Consider the following 19,031-nt stretch of genomic DNA (forward strand, 5'->3'; position numbering starts at 1 on the left):
ATGATTAGCTAACTACATTCCTACCTACACACAGTTGTACAATGGGGAATAAAAAATCGTGTGGAATTTGATGCTTCGAAAACGCAATGCTGTATCGTTAAAGCGAGATAAACCCTCTTTGCCACTATCTATGAGCGGCACTTGCATCAACGAAACGGAAAATCTTGACATCCTCGGTATGTGCATCAGCAACCAGCTTTTGTGGAATGATCACAAACGCAATATTGCCAAAAATGCCGCAAGATGTCTAGGTTTTTGAGACGTGCAAGAAATTGTTCTCTCCGTCTGCCCTGGCTGCAATCTACAAAACCTATATATGTCCGAAACTTGAATATAACTCTCATCTCTGGGCTGGTGCTCCAGTAACTTATTTAAGCCTCTTGGACAAATGATTGGTGACATTAACATCAGCAATTCGTTTACATTACTCGAACATCGACGCAAGGTTTCTTGCCCACCCTTTTTTACCGTTATTTTAACGGACTATGCTCTAGTGAAATAGCCTACCCCCTTAACCAATTTAACCGTTATACCTGCGCTTCTAGGAATGGCCATCAGTTTACCCTTGAGCCCAACTTCAACCGTACTATGAAGTACAGATATTCTTTTTTTAGCCGTACTACGCGAATGTGGAACACCTTGGCACACTCTATCTTTCTCTGTCATTGCAATGTTTAGAAATTTGAAACCAATGTACACCGACACCTCCTATCCAACCCTTAACTCCTTTCCTAATGCTCACACTGTGTCTTTAATTATAAACAAAATATAGTAGCGTGGTTCAGGCGGAACTTTTGGCGATAAAAGAAGTCTTGCCATGACTTAAAGAAAACGTGATATCAACATCTTATGTCCGTATTTTCTCAGATAGTCGCTATCAAATCCTTGGACTCTGTCTCTTTTAACTCTTTAACAGTCCATAACTGTAAGGAAAATAAACTCGCCAGAAATGGTACAACACAATCCATTTTATCACGTTTGGCGAATGCTGGCATACCAGTCGCTACATGTAAACAATTTCTAATGGAAGAAGCTATGAAAAGCAAAGATAGGGTGGAATAACATCACCACGTGTCAGGTCACAAAAAACATTCGGCCCACACTAGATTTGAATCGATTAAGGTGCTTGCTATCTCTAAGCAGATAAGCGCATAAAAGCTCGATAAAAGGTGTCATAACCGGGCACTGTCTAATAGAAAAGCTTTTCCATAAGCTATATGAATGAGTAAGAGGAGGAAACATTTCTTCCTGTGTTAATGGCCTAATCTATTTCAAAAACCCAAGATTTACCTAGGAGATTTTTTATAACGATCTCCGTCATATTGACATAATCAATCTTTCACGTTTCGTAAGAGACTCAAACTGGTTAATTAAGTTTAGAAGGAAGCTCATGTGGTATTACAATGGGCAATTAAACTGGCCTTAGGGTGTCCTTCTATATCACGGACAAGAAATTGAACATAACCTGACCTATCTCAAAAACATAACGTGATACAAACATTTTGAAATTGGATTTGAATGAAAGCTATCAAAGCAGTTGGAATTCCAGGTCAATATGTTGTTGACGAGTGTAAATTTCGATAATCTTGATATTTGAAGGACCAACTAAACAAAACTTTATATGCGTCGAAAACATAAAATTTTCACTTTCTTCACTGTCAAAGGTTCGATAATGCCCCAAATCCACGGTCTACACCAAGCAGTGAGTTTCGGAAATATATTGTAATATTTTGGATCTTTGAAATCGGTTTAAATTTAAGTTTCACAATTTTTTCAATTACTGGCTTAAATATCACATCGAAAAATTCGGGAAGTGGTGGTCTTGATGAAATTAATTACTTGGATTCCTTTGCACAATCTCATGAACTCTAGATTTGACGAAAAGGCATACTCAATTTAATTAATCAATTTTATCATTTGCAGCTGGTATTAAATGCAAAATGTCAGAAAATTGTACTAGTGTAGCTTCACTTGTATTTGAAGGCCTTTATTGTTCGTATACAATTGATACATACTCGAAGACTTCTATTTACCCTGAGACACAATGTCAGCCTTAGAAAAATTGGGTAAAAAAGGAAATATCAACATTCCACGTTCGTGAAGTACGACTTAAGAACTAAACTCTCTGCAGTCATAAGCAGCATTTCCTGAGCGACTAAATTAGCACCGTTCTGGTACCAGAAACTCATTTGACATATATAATAAAAAATAACAATATAAAAATATAATATTATGACGGATTTATATTGACCAAGTTAGCGATCCTAGAGCCATTTCGTCGCATTCAGAAGGGAAATTCGCTATTTAATTTGTATCTCCGAAAATTCATCAAGATTAATGATTGCCCTTCCGAAGCTTAACATTCTAAAACTGGCCAGGGCAGGACATGTTTCATTTTCTCAGAAAAATTGAGGAAATTTTCCCCTTCATAGCTCCAACAGGTATATTTAACCTTTTCGCAAGTGAGCTATGAAGGGCCGATCCTTTCCAGACCAACTCATTAGCCCGTTCATTTCCATCTATGCCACTATGACCTGGAAATCAAATACTAGTGACACGGAGGTTGATGTTGAGGTTGAATAGTTTATTCCGAAATTGTTGGACCAGTATAGTACATTTTGTGGCCGAATTGGTAACCAAAATAGCCACCTGGCTGTCAGTGTGGATAGCTGTGTTTTATTTTGGTTTGAGTTTGATTTTAGTATTTTGCATGCTTCTCTGACTACTAGTAAATAGTTATTCCGCTAGAACTTGATTCAGAAAAGATTCTCGACCCAGAGCCACACTCAATCTTTGACCCTTCAGTAAAAATAGTAGTATCAAAGTATTTCGCACCAGGACGTTAAAATCTTTACTCAGATTCAAGGCAGTGCAAAATACAGTGTCGCAAAAATGCCCGCTGAAATCATTTCGCTAGTGTTGCCATGCCCACACAGTCAAAAAGTCATAATCAAGTAATGGGAGAAAATCCGTCCGTGGTGATTTAAAAAAACAGCCAATTTGACAGATGTTCTACAACAATCATGCAGCTACTTACTTACTTACTTAAGGTGGCGCTACAGTCCTGTGTGAACTAGGGCCTCACCCAACAAACTTCTCCATCTAGCTCGGTCCCTAGCTAGATGTCTCCAGTTTCGCGCTCCAAGTTGGGTGAGGTCACCTTCCACTTGTGCGCGCCACCTGATCCGCGGCCTTCCTCTACTGCGCTGTCCTGTGGGTGCGGATTCGAAGACTTTCCGGGCCGGAGCATTGGTTTCCATGCGCTCTACGTGACCCAGCCATCTTAGTCGTTGGACTTTTACTCTTCTTGCTAAGTCTACGTCACTGTACAGCCCGTACAGTTCGTCGTTCCATCTTCTCCTCCACTCCCCTTCGATGCATACGGGACCGTAGATCACACGAAGAACTTTTCTCTCGAAGCGACCCAAGGTGCTTTCATCCGCTTTTGTCATGGTCCATGCTTCTGCACCGTATAGCAGGACGGGGATGATAAGGGTCTTATATAGCAACACTTTGGTCCCTCGAGAGAGGACATTACTACTCAATTGCTTTCTTAGTCCAAAGAAACAGCGGTTAGCAAGAGTTATTCTGCGTTTGATCTCAGCGCTGGTGTTGTTTTCTGCGTTTACAGCGGAACCTAGGTAGACGAAGTCCTTGACTACCTCAAAGGTACGTCTGTCGATTGTGACGTTTTGTCCAAAACGTCGGTGTTGTATGTCCTTTCAAGACGACAGCATGTACTTTGTTTTGCCCTCATTAACCGTTAAACCCATTTTTGCCGCCTCTGCCTCAATACTCACAAAAGCCCCATTGACATCACGCTGAGTTCTTCCGATTATGTCAATGTCATCAGCATATGCCAGTAATTGGACAGACTTTTGAAAGATAGTGCCTCTAGTGTTGACGTGTGAGCTCTGCACTATTCTTTCAAGCACGATGTTAAAAAAATCGCATGACAGCGCATCACCTTGTCTAAAACCTTTTTTGACATCAAAAGGTTCTGTTAAGTTGTTTCCAACCTTTATGGAGCAGCGTGAATTCTCCATGGTCATCCTGCACAAACGGACGAGTTTGGCAGGGATGCCAAAACTAGACATGGCTCTATACAGCTCGTCCCTGTAGATGCTGTCATATGCGGGCTTGAAATCGATGAAAAGATGGTGGGTGTCGATTTGGTGCTCTTGAGTTTTTTCCAGGATCTGCCGTAATGTGAATATTTGATCAACTGTGGACTTTCCTGGTCTAAAACCACACTGATAAGGACCTATCAGGTTGTTGACGATGGGCTTTAGACGTTCACATATTATGGCAGATAAGATTTTATAGGCGATGTTAAGTAGACTTATTCCTCTATAGTTGGTGCAGTTTAGAGGGTCTCCTTTTTTCAGGATCGGGCAAACAATACTGAGGTTCCATTCATCGGGCATGTTTTCTTCCGACCATATCTTACAGATAAGATGGTGCATGCTCCTAACCAACTTATCTCCAGCTGCTTTAAAGAGCTCGGCATTCAAGCCATCTGCTCCAGCGGCTTTATTAGACTTCAACTTAGATATGGCAATCTTTACTTCGTCTAAGTCGGGAGGACGGGATTGTTGGCTTTCGTCGTCTATATCGAATGGGTCATCCTGCCTGACAGCGGGATTCAGTTCTTCGTCGCCGTTATACAGTCTGCAGAAGTGGTCCTTCCATATCCTCAGCATTGACTGCGGTTCCACTATGATGTTTCCACTTTCGTCTTTGCAGCCTTCGGTTCTAGGTTTATGTACCCGTGAATTTCGTTTCACCTGTTCATAAAACTTTCGAACCTCATTCCTGCTTTTATACCTCTCAACATCTTCGACCGCACGCTTCTCATGCCCTCTCTTTTTCCTTCTGAAAAGTCGGCGTTCCTCTCGCCTCTTCTGCTCATAGAGCTCCCGAGCAGCTCTCGTCCTTTTATGCAGCGCCGCTTTGCGTGCCTCTTGTTTGGCTGCATTTGCCTGCCGACATTCCTCATCAAACCAGGGGTTCCTTGTTGGTGGCTGTTTGAAACCCAGCACATCAGAGGCGGCTTCTCTGATAGCATCTTGGCAATGTTGCCACTGGTTTTCGATACATTGTGTTGGCGGCAGAGAACTTCGAGAGAGGTTACTTGTCACTCGGTCGGAAAAGGATTTGGCGATCTCTGGCGATTGTAGCCGTTCGACGTTGTATCTTCTCCCAGCACCTCCCTGTTTTGCCTTGGGTCTGGAAATCCGAAGTGCTACCCTGGCTACAACGAGGTAGTGGTCCGAGTCGATGTTAGCTCCTCGGAAAGTTCGTACATCCATAATGCTGGAAGCGTGTCTGGCGTCGATCGCAATATGGTCAATCTGGTTGACGGTAGATTGATCTGGAGAAGTCCAGGTTCCTTTGTGGATGTTGAGGTGTGGAAAACGCGTACTGGCTACCATGACGTTTCGCCCCGCAGCAAAATCTATGAGCCTGAATCCATTATCGGAAGTGTTGTCGTGCAGGCTGTTTTTCCCGATTATTCCACCAAAGATGTCTTCCCTTCCTAGCTTGGCATTAAAATCGCCCAGGACTATTTTAATATCGTAGCTAGGGCACTGCTCATATGTTTTGTCTAAGAGCTCGAAGAACATATCTTTGGTGTTGTCGTCTTTCTCTTCTGTGGGGGCGTGCGCGCATATCAGGCTAATGTTGCCGAATTTAGCCTTGATGCGTATGGTCATGAGGCGCTCATTGATGCACCTATAGCTCAAGACTTCTTGCCTAAGTCTGGCTCCAATGACGAATCCGCATCCAAATAAGCGCTGTTGGTTTTCGTGGTAGCAGTCACCATAATAAATATCGCAGTTTTTCATCCTCTTTTTGCCCGGCCCATCCCATCGTATTTCCTGGATGGCGGTGATATCTGCTTTATATCGTTCTAGGGCCTCCGCTAATTCTTCGGCCGCTCGTGGTCTGTTAAGGGACCTAACATTCCACGTGCATATCCGAAGTTCGTTGTCCTTTATTCGTTTGCGTTGGTTGTCAACAGTAAATCCGTCCGTATCCGAGGCTTGTTGGTGCTTCGCAACTTTGAAAGCTTTTACGTGGCCAGGAAGTCACCCCGACGCACAACCTCCAACCTGGAGGGCCAGATCCTAAGTATAACTCCAAGGATGGGGAGCCGGATAAAACCGCTCCTTACAGGCCTGGGCTCCGAATAAGTCGAAGAAGCCCTATAAGGTGTTCACTAAGTAGTTCAACCTTACTGGAACTGTAGACGCCACCGTTGATTCCATCTCGGGAATTCCTCCGCTGCCGTCTGGATAAGGAGAGGTGCCTTAGTGGAAACACCTCTCCCCACCTCTCTCGTTTGCTGCCCCCAACAACTTTCCACTGGGGTTGGAACCCAATCTCCAGTTGAGGTACTAGGCACCCGATGTTCACCACGTGGAGGTGAGAGTAGGAGTTGATAGACAGAGGTTGGTTTTAAGAAAAAACCTATGGACGCTTGTGTCCTCTTGAATGCACATGTCTACCATTTGAACATCATTGCAGCTACTATCAATTTAAAATTAAGAAGTTCCTATAAGAAGATTCCTTCCAATTTCATGAAAATGTGGAAGTTCCAATTAGAAGATTCTCTGCAATTTCGTTAACTAATAAATCGAATAAGAATAACATCATTTCGTTAAGTGCGAATTAACTCTTTTGGGAATTAGTTCATTTGGTTTCAGTTTGATCATCTAGAGAGTTATACAACAAAATATTCAACTGTTCATTAAAATATCAAACACCTAAAAGACTGCAAAGCAAGCTCTACATCCTTTAAGAGTATCATATAATCACATAATCTATCCATTTCATATCTTAAAGATGTAAATCCTATTTGACATTCCTTCAGTGCTCAAGGCATATCAACTTGAGTTGTTTTTAATGTATGTATATTGTATATAGATAGAAATTGTGTTTGAAAAATTCATGTATCTATGTACTAACACCCTATTTGCCAAAAAGGAAATGACTTAAATTTATATACCTAAAGGTACGTATGTGTATTTCCTTTAGCTTTATAATAAAAGGTTCGAGAGAAACCAATTAAATTGAGCAATCTCATTCGAATAAATTTGACAGAAGTTAAGCTTCTTTTAATATAACGAGCATCGTCTTTCTCTATTTTCTGAATATGGTGTACTTATACTCTCGAGGTGTGTAATGTACAAGTTTAGAGGTATGTAGTTCTATAGAGCCTACGACGAAGACGACTTTGCCATCATCAAAAACATCCTTTTTCTCATTCACCTTTATATGTACCTATGCCTTGGTACTGAAAGGCTTTTCTACAAAACACATAATCATCATTTTGGCTTAGGCATGGCAGAGCATCATAGCACAAAAAGAAGAAGAAGAAGAAGTATGTAGGTAGGTAGGGAGTTCTTTTCACTGCGACAACAAACATCCTGTCTAAATGAATGAATCCATGAATGGATGGATACCAGAGAAGAGATATATAGGCAAAAGGTGCCTATAGAATCTCATCACACTCTCACTTCCTAAAGGGTGCGAACATTTGGCACACCATGCGCCATACATTATGTCATCCTTTTATATCCATATATCCACTGTGCCATCCTTTATCCTTTCTTTTTCTTACTGCAAACATAAAAATGACGTTAAAAAAAACTCTCACATACACACTAACAAAACAACAACGTTGCTTGGCTTGACGACGATGACAAGGACGAAGAAAGAAGAACGACGACAACGACTCAAAAGGAAAGTCAAGTTCTCTTCCGGGATTCTGGGAATGAATCTTCTGTTCTTCTGGGGCTTACCACACCAACCTAGTTGCCTATTCATTCTCAGAATAAGACAGCTCATCCCTCTGCCTCTGTCTGTGCCTCTTCCTCCGCCTGTACCTCCACCTCCGCCTCAACATCAACCACATTCAGCTGTGAGTCTGAGTGTTGCATGCAAAATTAAACTTTTCATATTATTTGATGAAGAGATGTGTCATTTTGTGTTTTGTGCCTTGTATATCACATGTGCACAAAAAGAGGTCCTTGCCGTCGTCCTCGTAGTCTTCGTCATCGTCGTTTAGATGAAAAATGGGTGAGTCTGAGAGTTGAGTGAAAATAGATATCTAACAGCTCCCCTCACCCACATATTCACCCACAATTCACATCATACGTATATATATGGAAAAGGATACGATATAGGAAATTGGTCCTATCGTGTGCCATCTTCGTTTCCATCATCAAAGCCATGACACAAACCCTCACTCGTCCTAATTTGGTATCTGTTTCGTATTTATAATATATTTTCATGGTGTATAAATTTTAAAATATACTCGTATAAGGAACGCTATAAACAGTGCTGAATGGCGGTGGGAGGTTTTGAAGCAACGCAGAACACAGAATTAGGAGAATGACTCGAGGATGAATCAGCTAAATTATACGCTCTAACCAAGTTGATCATCTTTAGCTTCATTTTCATCTTCATCGTCTTCATATTGCTCGACTCCGCATCATATCAGCGAAACACACACACATCAGACAGGAATCCACATCACTAGCCGCTGAATGGGGGCACGTTCTGCGTAAATGAGCGAAGCCCCCGTAAATTAGGTTCGTTAAACTTATCTCGGGAACGCCATCGCCATCAGCTTTTGGTTTTGGCTTAGAATTTGTGTTCATTATTCCTTCTTCTGCTCCTTGTTTCTTCATCATAATATTGTGAGACTTGTTGTTGCTCGAGAAAAAAAACACCCTGTTTCTCATGCAAGGAAAATCTTTCATTCTTCAAGAATGAGCATCATCTCAGTTGTGTTAATCTTATCTCATTTGGTTTGGGTTTTTGTGTGTTTATTCAGTTGGAAAATGATGTTGAAGGATTTCCTGACAGGCATCAGGGTTCCTTGTGACAATTTTTGTATTTTTGTATTCGAACTGAGAAATGTGTCTGTTTGTTTTTCTTTTTCAAAACAAGATGGCAAACTGGAACGAAGGTAAATGACATGTGATTTTTAGATAAATTCTACAACGTAGGATTTTTGTTTTTTTGAATGGTCTTAAGATAAGTAAATTGTTTTCGAAAATGTAGCCAGTAGGCAGGAAATTAGGATTCTGATATGGTGCTGGTGGTGCTATAGTGTTGTCTTATGGAGCTTTGGTTTTTTAGGAGTTAATTCCTAACACACATGGTGAGTGAACTCTAATCAACATGCCTAATACCCAGAAGCTTAAAAGGAAGATAAACACAAGATAATTTAATGAAATGTGTCTATTTTTTAAGCATCGTTGATAAAACCCTAATGGTTGACTGATTTTTTCAAAGAAGAGAGATCGATTTAAGATATCGAAGATTGGAGAGACAGATTTTTAGGAGAAGGTTGTGGTGTTAATAGAATGTTTATTACTCTTTCATAAATTTAAATATTTTCTTAAATTAAAGCAAATTCTACTCCAATAGAGACTTCAGATTTTTGACAATTTTTGCCGATCATATTTTTAAAGCTAAATCTATAAAGTTGACTTATATTTAAAACCTATTGGAAAGAATTACAAAATTATAGGTTTTAAAATGATAAGTTACAGTAATATCATTGACACATTCACGCCAATCGGTCATCTTAATAACGTTTATTGACTAATTTTTTTTCAACGTTGCTTAAACAATACATGCTCTAATTAAATGGCCAGCTACGATCCTTCCCTTAGAAAGATCAACCTTAATATTCACATGCTTCTAAAAATATCCATCGATTTGCCTTTGAGATGGACTACGGTTGAACTATGGAGTAAAGAGATTCGTTTTTTAGCCGTACTACGCGAATGTGGAATATATTACCACACTCTTTTTTTACTATGTCATTGAACTTTTGAAGAATTAAAAATTAAAGTACACCTTTTTGACTTCCCATCGGAAGTTTTAGTCATGGGTCCGATTTTTCAAATTGAAAATTTGACATTTCTCGACGTTTCAAGTCGAAATAAAAGATTTTTAGAGAGATGGTGTGCGTGCGTGTGTACGTACGTTCGTACGTTCGCGACGTTTTTTCGTCGTTTATAGCTCAAGAACCAGAAAAGATATCGACTTCAAATAAATTTTGTTATTTAGATAAAAAGCAGAAAGATGCAGAAAGGGCTATAAGAAAATTTCGTGGGTGGTTTTTTTACCATAGCTGTTTAAAAAAAAAGCTGAAAATTTTGGTTAAACCTAAATATCTCATCAACCAATTACGCTAGAGACTTGAATTAAATTTTATATTACATATTGTAACGTGATATATTTTCGAACAAAATCCGATCAACGGTTTTTTTATAAATCAAAAAAACTGAAAAAAAAATTGTCACCTCGAAAATTTTACGACTAAAATATGATTTCATCTCCAAAACAATTTTGTGCAACGAGGAATAATGTTTTTGACATATGATAAAGCTTTGAGATAAATCTAATTGACAGTTTTTATTTATAAAAAACTAAAAACCTATACAAAACATTACTCAAAGTTGGTAAAAATTTAGTTTCTACTCAAATATTTTTTTTAAAAACTTGAGATTAAGGCTTCAAACATTCTGAAAAATGTTGAAAAAAATCAAATTGAAAGTTTTCTTACAAAGAATTAAAAACCGAACAAAAAATAACAAAAGTTGGTAAAAATTTGATTTTCGACTCAAATATCTTTTCAAAAATTTGAGATATTGTCTTCAAACTTTTTTATTTCACGGGAAATATTGTTATCGATGTTTATTATTTTTTTATAAAAACCAAACAGTCCATTTTTCATAAAAAAATTAAATTTGCAAAAAATAGTACGCGAATTTTGTAAAAATTGATTTTCGGTTCTTGATATCTCTCAAATTAATTTGTAATTTGTAAAAATTTAAGAAATGCTACTTAAATTGGTAAAAACTTGTTTTCGACTAAAAATCTATTTAACAAAACTAGACTTTTAAACTAAACTATTTCTTTATATGACAAATTTTGTTGGTAGTTTTATTTTTTTTTTAAGAATAATTCAACTGACAACTTTTTTAACCCAACACGAAAATCAGTCTGGGTTGCATCCCAGCCTCTTCTAGGCCTTATGGATAAATTTGACTCAGTAAACAATCAACTCTTGCTCGTAGTTTGACGAAACACAAAATTTGACGGAAAAAAAATCAATAGGATTTACTTTGATTTTTTGAAAAGAATTAAGAAATCGGAACTTTTAAAAATGTTGGTAAAAAAAAACCATTGACATATATACGACATTCGGTCATCGTAGTAACGTTTCTTGGCTAACCTTTCTTTAATTTTATTTAAGCACTCCTTGCTCTAGTGAAATGGCCTACTATATTCCTTTCCTTAAACAGTTCAACCGTAATACGCACATGCTTCTAGGAATGAATATCGATTAATCTTTGAGCTCAACCCGGTTAAACTAGGAAGTACAGAGATTCGTTGTTTAGCCGTACAATGCGAATGTGGAATACCTTACCACACTCTTTTTTTATACTCTTGAAAAATTTAAAAATTTAAATAACTTCTTTTTTCCTTTTTAAACCTTCGTTTTGTGTCTCTTTAGTCCTCCAATATACTCGTAAATGAGCTCATTGATTCTCTATTTGCTTTAAATTTAAATCAATTAAGTTTTGTTCATAACTCCTTACATAGATTACTTGACTTAGTTTTCGTAAGTGATGATATTGAAACTGAAGTTTTGGAATGTATACCTTTGTTTTCTAATTCCATTAACCATGTTGTTCTTTCAATTCTTTCTAAATCTATTTGTTTCAAAAATTTTAGAAATTTAAATAAGATTGATAAATTTAAATATAAATGTAATGCACAAAACTTGAATGTTGTTAATAATCAATTTCGTGATTTCAATTGGCAAATGAATGTTCATTTTAGTATAAAAAATAACTTTTATATATTTATAAATAATTTTAAAAGAGTTTTGGATTCCTCTGTTCCTGGATCGTTAATCAAACAAAGTTCACATCCTCCTCCTTGGTCAAATGCTAAGTTGCGAAAGTTAAAAAATAAGATTTTCAAAAGATATCAACTAACAAAAACTCAGTTAGATTTCTCCTTGTATTCTAGCCTTCGTAAAGAGTATGTATTTTTGTCACAGTTCTGTTTCAGTAGCTATGTTCAGACAGTTGAAAGTAATTTAAAACAAAATCCTAAACTTTTTTGAAACTTCATAAATTTTAAGAAGAAATCTGCGGGTAAGTTCATTTTAGTTGGAAAACCCGCAGAAGGACACTTCATCCAGTGATCCTAAAGTAATTGTTGATTGATTCGCCGGTAATTTTCAAAGCTTTTATAAATCTTCAAATCTACTTGTGGGAAATAACTTTGATGCTAGTAGTTTATCGCCAATAACTGACTGTTGTTCCATGTATGTTGATGATGATGAGGTGATAAATGCTCTTCGTGAATTAGAGTCATGGAGTTTTCTCAATTGTCTTGAAAAGCTGCTCTGAAACTCTAAGTTTACCTTTAAAGTTTTTATTTAACCAATCTTTAGGAAGTGGTGTGTTTTTGGATGATTGGAAAACTTCTTATGTCAATCCCGTTTATAAGTCAGTTAATAAAATGAACATCTTAAACTATGGACCTATAACTAAAACTGCTTTCATTCCCAAATTGCTTGATAAGATTTTAAAAATTCAATTTTATAGAATTATAAAAAATAATATTTCAAATCGTCAACATGGATTTTTTAGTAGCCTATCAACTTTAACTAATTTGTCTTGTTTAAAAATGACTTATTACTTAATCTTACCAAATGCTCAATTTTAACTTTTACTCGTAAGTTAAGTAGTGTTTTGTTTGATTTTTCTCTTAGTGGCAAGAAATTGTCCAGGGTAACTGAACCTAATGATTTAGGTATAATTTTTGATAGTAAATTAAATTTTGAACCGCATGTGATGCATATTGTCTCGAAAGCAAATTCTATGCTTTGTTTTCTAAAACGCAATTCTTTGGATTTTAAAAACCCTTATACTCTTAAAGCCTTGTTTTGTTCGATTGTCCGTCCGTTACTTGAATACAATTGTATTATCTGGAATCCTACAATAAAAAACCCTCTGATAGAATTGAAAGTGTTCAAAAAAACTTTTTCAGATTTGCATTGAAAAAATTTCAAATGTCTGGTAATTTAAATTTGAATTATAAAAGCGGATGCCTTTTGCTTGGAATGCATACTCTTGAATCGAGGAGCAATATGTACAGTGTAATGTTTATTCAGGATATTTTGTGTAGTGATATAACTTGTGAAAATTTAATATCATATATAAATATTTACACACCTAGCCGGCAACTAAGGATGAGGCATTTTATTTTTGAAATTCCTCATTCTACTAACTATGGACAGCGTTAACCAATATCTCACTGTTGTAAATTATTTAATATACATAATGATAATTTAGATACCTTTTTGCCTAGATAACATTTTAAAGCTCTTTTATTAAATCTGCTTCAATTGTAATTTTTATTGAAACAAAAAAACTAATACTTAATTTTATAACTAGTTCATAAGCATAAATCTGTTGATGTAATTATCGTAGATTGAATAGATAAATAATTAAATAAAAACTGGTACTATTTTTTTAAAGAGTGGGTATATATCTGGCAATACTTTTTTAGAGTTGGTTTTTTGAGAGCTTCTCTTTGATTTGGTTTGGTTTTATAGTCAATAGGCTTATACTTGAAGAACGGTTGTAACTTGGAGGAAAATATTCATTGTGCTATTTCTGATCTATGGCCTGACTGCTACAAAAAGTTGTTAAAAATTGTGGTTCTCGGTTAAAAGTTGGACTTTTGCCCAAAGCTGTTTTGAACCAATATGTCAAACCCCTATCTTCATAATAAAGTAAAAATATAAGTTATTTGATGATTTAGAATGTCTTATTCTAATGAATTCCTTCCCATAAAAAGTTCATCCGTATTAGTCGTCTTTATAGGTGTCCGACTTTAGACAAACAGATTCGTTCCTTAGCCGTACTACATGAATATGGAACGACTTTTCTACTTTTCTACTCTTTATCACTATTCAAAATCCTGTTAGTGTGTACTAAATATAAGAACAAATATATATAAAGTGTCTTCCAATTCAAGTATTTTTTTTTTAAGTTTGTTGTCCAAATCATCATGGAAGCATATGTAATGATCAACAACACGCTTAAATTATATGACTGAATAATTAAAAAGAGTGTTTCATTTTGTCCCAATACAAATGTGTGAGAGTATGAAAGAAAATCCAAAACCGTCATTTTTGTGTTCCTCTTAAAAACTTGAACCCATTTAGACGAAAGGCACAGTACTTAAAGGTAAACGACCAAAGCGTTAGTTTGACATGCTCTGAAAAATCAGAGGTGCCTTTCTCGATCCAAAAAATTGATTTTGTATCTTTAAATAATCGATTACTTTATGAAAATTGGTCAGAAATTTACGAAAAAAATGATAATTCTCTTGCATTTGATTTGTTTTCTAAGGTTTTAGATGATCATGTTAAAATATGCCTTAAATCAAATACAGAAAAAGTTCGAGGACTGCATAAATTGAAACATTGGATGTCAGATAACTTAATAAGTAAAATACACAGGAAAAATAAGTTGCACTCTAAATGTAGAAAACAACCTAATAATCTTTTTCTGCAGAAAAAATATTTAGAATTATCAAAGGAAACTGCTGATCAGGAAACCTTGTGTAAGGAACACTACTCAAAAAGAGTGGGGCATCATTAATGAAATTTGTTCAAGGAATGTTTCTTTTGATTCACTCATTATTATTAACTATATGAACCAAATGCACTCTTCTTTAGATATGTCTAGGTTAGGTTAAAGTGGCTGTTCAAGATGGAAACGGACACATTCAGGCCAGTTTAATGGCCCATTGTTACACCATTGTACATCCTGAGGCTTTTTCCTAAGCTCAATGGAAATAGTTTGAGTCCCTAACGAAGTATAGAAATTTCTAACATATTTAACAATTTTTTCACAGGAGTTGCTCTCGATACACTTAAGACTGAAGGCTTTACAACCTTAACCAATAGTTTCTGTTCAAGATATTGTTTTAATAAAAATAAAAATCTGTCTCAACACAGCTTTTTATTTCAGCCTATCGATTCTTATGAGCTACATAACAGTTTTTTGAAAAGTATCGTTTTTAATGTCGTTGATGTATTGGCCCATGTATTTTATAATTGTGTTTATAGTAAAATTTTGCAAACAGCTTAAAAATGGCTGAGGTTATACCAATTTTAAAGAAAAGAGATTCTTAAAATGTTAATATTTACGGGCCAATATCTCTCCCTCGCATGGGAAGACGCACTTCTTCAATTTTGCAGCCAAGTATATACCAGTCCTAAAAGTAGAAAAGTCACAACTGCTATCTATATTTGATATAACCAAGGCATTTGATACTGTGGATCATGATCTGTTACTAATTAAACATGAATAACTTGAGTTTAGAGGATTCATTATCAAATGGTTTTGTTCATACCTTAAGGGTAGAAGACAAAGCGTTAAGATAAGATATTCTTTCAGTGGACCTTTAGATATAGCTATTGGCGTTCCCCAAGGCTCGGTTCTTGGTCCCATTTTATTCTTAACGTAATTAAATTCTATCTTCTACCTCGACTTGAAGGGTTCTGTAACAGGTTTCGCTCATGATATTGGCTGTTCATATTCGATAAATTCCATTGTAGACTTAAAAGCTGATATTAATTATGATATACAGGTTCTTAGGCACTGGTTCGGTAATGTTCTTTAATGAATCCTATGTTTCTCTTTTATCCCCTAAATTCATATTCCATAGCTCGGATTGTAAAAAGTTTGGAGTTATCAAAAATGTATGCACTTTATCCAACAGTGACCTGAGTTTCAATGTACGTCTTAACTGCTCTTCTAAATGCTTTACAATCGAACATGTATCTGAGTATAAGATTATGATGGTTGGAATATGTTTTCCAAATGATTATTGTGTACGTTTACGAGCATGCCATAAAAAGTATTTTATTCTATTCTCCACAAAAGTAATCTAATTAAAAGCATCACATGTTGAAATCACCCTCTAAAATCTGACATTCCAAACATATTCAAATCTCAATGTTGTCGTATACAAATAAATTCCAGGTGGCGTAATTGGTTGACATCGAAAATCGACTACGACTGCGACAACAATAACAATGACAATGACAACAACTACGACGACGACGAGAACGACTTGCGGGCAAGCTAACTCTGCCAATTGTTACCTATCAACAACATTCGACGATGACAGTATAGCAATAGATACAGAATCCACCACATATAGTCAGCTCAGCTCAGAACAGCTCAAAACTGCTACAGAACAATAACTGAGCAGTTACCCTATGTCATGGTTATGTTCCCAAAATGACATAAAGTAAAGGGATTTGCAATGATATAGAAATATACAAACGCGTAGCTATGGCATAGTGACCTGACCAGACTATGCCATAGCTAAGCTACATATATACCGTACCGCCGCCGCCGCCGCAGTTCAAGCTGGCTGCTGCCCTGCCATTCACAGCCGGAACAGAACGATGTTGTTTTTCGACGTTCACTGCAAAAGCAATAAATCATTGGTCGCCTGATGTCCGACCAGACGCGCAAGCACCATGCATTAATCAAATTCTTCGCATCCCCCGCATCCCTTAAAATAAAAAAATAATCAAAATGAAAAACAAAAGTTTAAAAAAACATACATAAAACCCCACCAGAACAAAAAATATATTTTCCTCCCCAATGCATTTTGTTAGGAGAATTTCCCGCATTTTTCGGTCGTCGTTATATCGTCATCGTTATCCACGTCGAATACAGTCCGTCGTCGTTGTCGTTGCCGTTTGCGTTTTCATCGTCATCGTCGGTCGGTCGTCCTTCGTTGGTCGTTGCTGTTCTATCGAGACAATTTTTCAGTTCGATCCGAGCCAAAATAATGATCGACGGTATATGGATAGATTTTCGAAAGTTTTATTAACTTGTTTGTTTTGTGTGTTTCTTTGAATTTCTGTTAATATTAAAAAAAACTGTGCAAGTGATTTAGCAAAGTTATTAAATTTGATGCTTTTGTTTTTGAGACGTTTGCTTTACTCATAAAATTCTATGTACAAACTTTGTACATCGTCGCAGTAGTTAACTTTTGTAATACTACTTTCTTTGCTGATGCTGCTTCGTCTTTGAAAATGTGGACACGACATCAAAGAAGATGTTGAAAATAAAAACTTAATTGTGCTCGAAGGACTTAAAAAAAAGGGAAACAAAGAAAACGGGTGATTAATTATACCTTACATACATATATCTGTATATATATTGGCACACAAAAATAAGAAGAAGACAATAAAAAACAAAAAAATTGTAAAGTTTCATCAATTATATGAGAAAAATGAAACTGGCTACTGGGGCGTATGCGCAATATTTTTTTGTTTTTTGATTTTATTCTGTTTTTGTTTTTTAATTATTATCGTTGAAGAAAAATAAAACATTTTTAAGTTGTTTCCTAAGTAAAGTTTAGTTTATTTTTTAATTAGTACTATTTTATACAACGAAGCATATAATTAAAATGTTTCCAATTTAAAGAAACAAAAAACTATTTTTAATAAACTTAATTAGTAGAAAAGAAGGAGTTGACTTTAGCAAGAAATTAAGAGACAATATTTAATACTTTAAAAAATGAAAATCAACTAAGAGTGTAATTAAAAAGTCAAAAAGACAAAACTTGCACAATGTTATGTACCTACACATTTAAATTATATTGAAGTCTTGTTTGAATTCAGCATTTCAAAGTCAAAACGTTTTTGTAGTGAGAGAGAAAAATGTTTTATTGTCATTCATAGATTCGATAAAATGAAAATACAGTGGAAGTTCACTATAAAGGCAGCAACCTTCGAATAAAATTAATGACGATGAAAATTATGGAAATTATTTTAAGAGATGGAAGTAAAAGAGTGATATTTTTGCAAACTAACAAAAGATAGTTGAATGTAAATGCGATTGTGATGCTAATGGGTATTTTGTTTTGCCCGTCATTAAAAATTGAGACGTTTTGTCGATATTCCATTTCATTGAATTCTATTTTATAATAAGGATCAATAAGAATAAAATTTTAAATTTGTAAATGTAAAAAAGTACATGTAGGCTTAAGTACAAGGTCTTTTATCAAGCTCTGAGGTGGAATAGGTTTTAGTTGGCTTTGAGAACCGCTGTGGTGTATAGCTTATACGAATAGATCCTTAGCTTCTAAAAATAAAAGAATAAAAGGATCCAACGTGGTCATACTCTAGAATCCCGCGGGCTGAATTGAGCTATGAAGTCACAGGTGTCCATGTCATCTAATTCAGGATGGTAGCATGTACTCGTAATTAGTCCTTTTTGTAGGAAACGTATTTGAGCTTATTTTTGAATATTTGTACAGACAATATCTTATTAAATAAAATTATAAAAAATATTAATTTATTAGCCTTCAAATCTAGATCATAGAATATAATAATGTGCCCAAAGAAATTGTCCTTCAGGCTTAAAATCACCAATAATTTCTTCAAGTTATTAAATTTCTCTGTGATAATCAGTCCGGTTTTCGCCCGAAACATAGTTGTACCACAGCTTTAATAAATGTAACAGAAGATATTAGGCAAGCGGTAGACAATGACAAAATAGCTTTCCTTATCTTGCTTGATTTCTCTAAAGCGTTTGTTAAGGTACACCACAATGTTTTGTGTGGTAAGCTTCCTTTTTTTATCTTGTCATCTACAAAACTTGCAGCCTCGTATTTAGAATGAATATGCAAGGCAGTTGCTATTAATAACTCCATATCAGACTTCCTTCCACTGAGTTAAGATGTTCCACTGAGTTAAGATGTTCAATACTTGGTCCGCTATTCTTCTCGATTTACATAAATGACCTACCCAAATCTTTATTAAGTTCCTCAGTTGATATGCATCTCGACGACGTTCAGCTTCGGAAGAGCATTCCTTTGGGCCTTGTGGAAAATGTGGCACACGAAGTCAATGAAGATCTGTTAAAGATTTTATGCTGGTCCCA

The 19,031-nt window shown here is 36.0% G+C and overlaps 1 protein-coding gene across 4 annotated transcripts in view; it reads left to right on the forward strand.

The window, feature by feature from the left end:
- Window positions 1-19,031, forward strand: part of LOC129944417 (uncharacterized) — a 270,811-nt gene that overhangs the window by 180,958 nt on the left and 70,822 nt on the right. Inside the window, exon 1 of one of the 4 annotated variants that reach the window (XM_056053832.1) lies at window positions 16,528-17,263. The exons of the other annotated variants lie outside the window; for them this stretch is intronic. The gene's annotated coding sequence lies outside the window, so the exon portion shown is untranslated. Of the gene's footprint in view, window positions 1-16,527; window positions 17,264-19,031 lie in introns of those variants that run through there. 4 annotated transcript variants of the gene reach the window in all.

The sequence above is a fragment of the Eupeodes corollae genome, chromosome 2, assembly GCF_945859685.1.
Source record: "Eupeodes corollae chromosome 2, idEupCoro1.1, whole genome shotgun sequence".
NCBI lineage: Eukaryota > Metazoa > Arthropoda > Insecta > Diptera > Syrphidae > Eupeodes > Eupeodes corollae.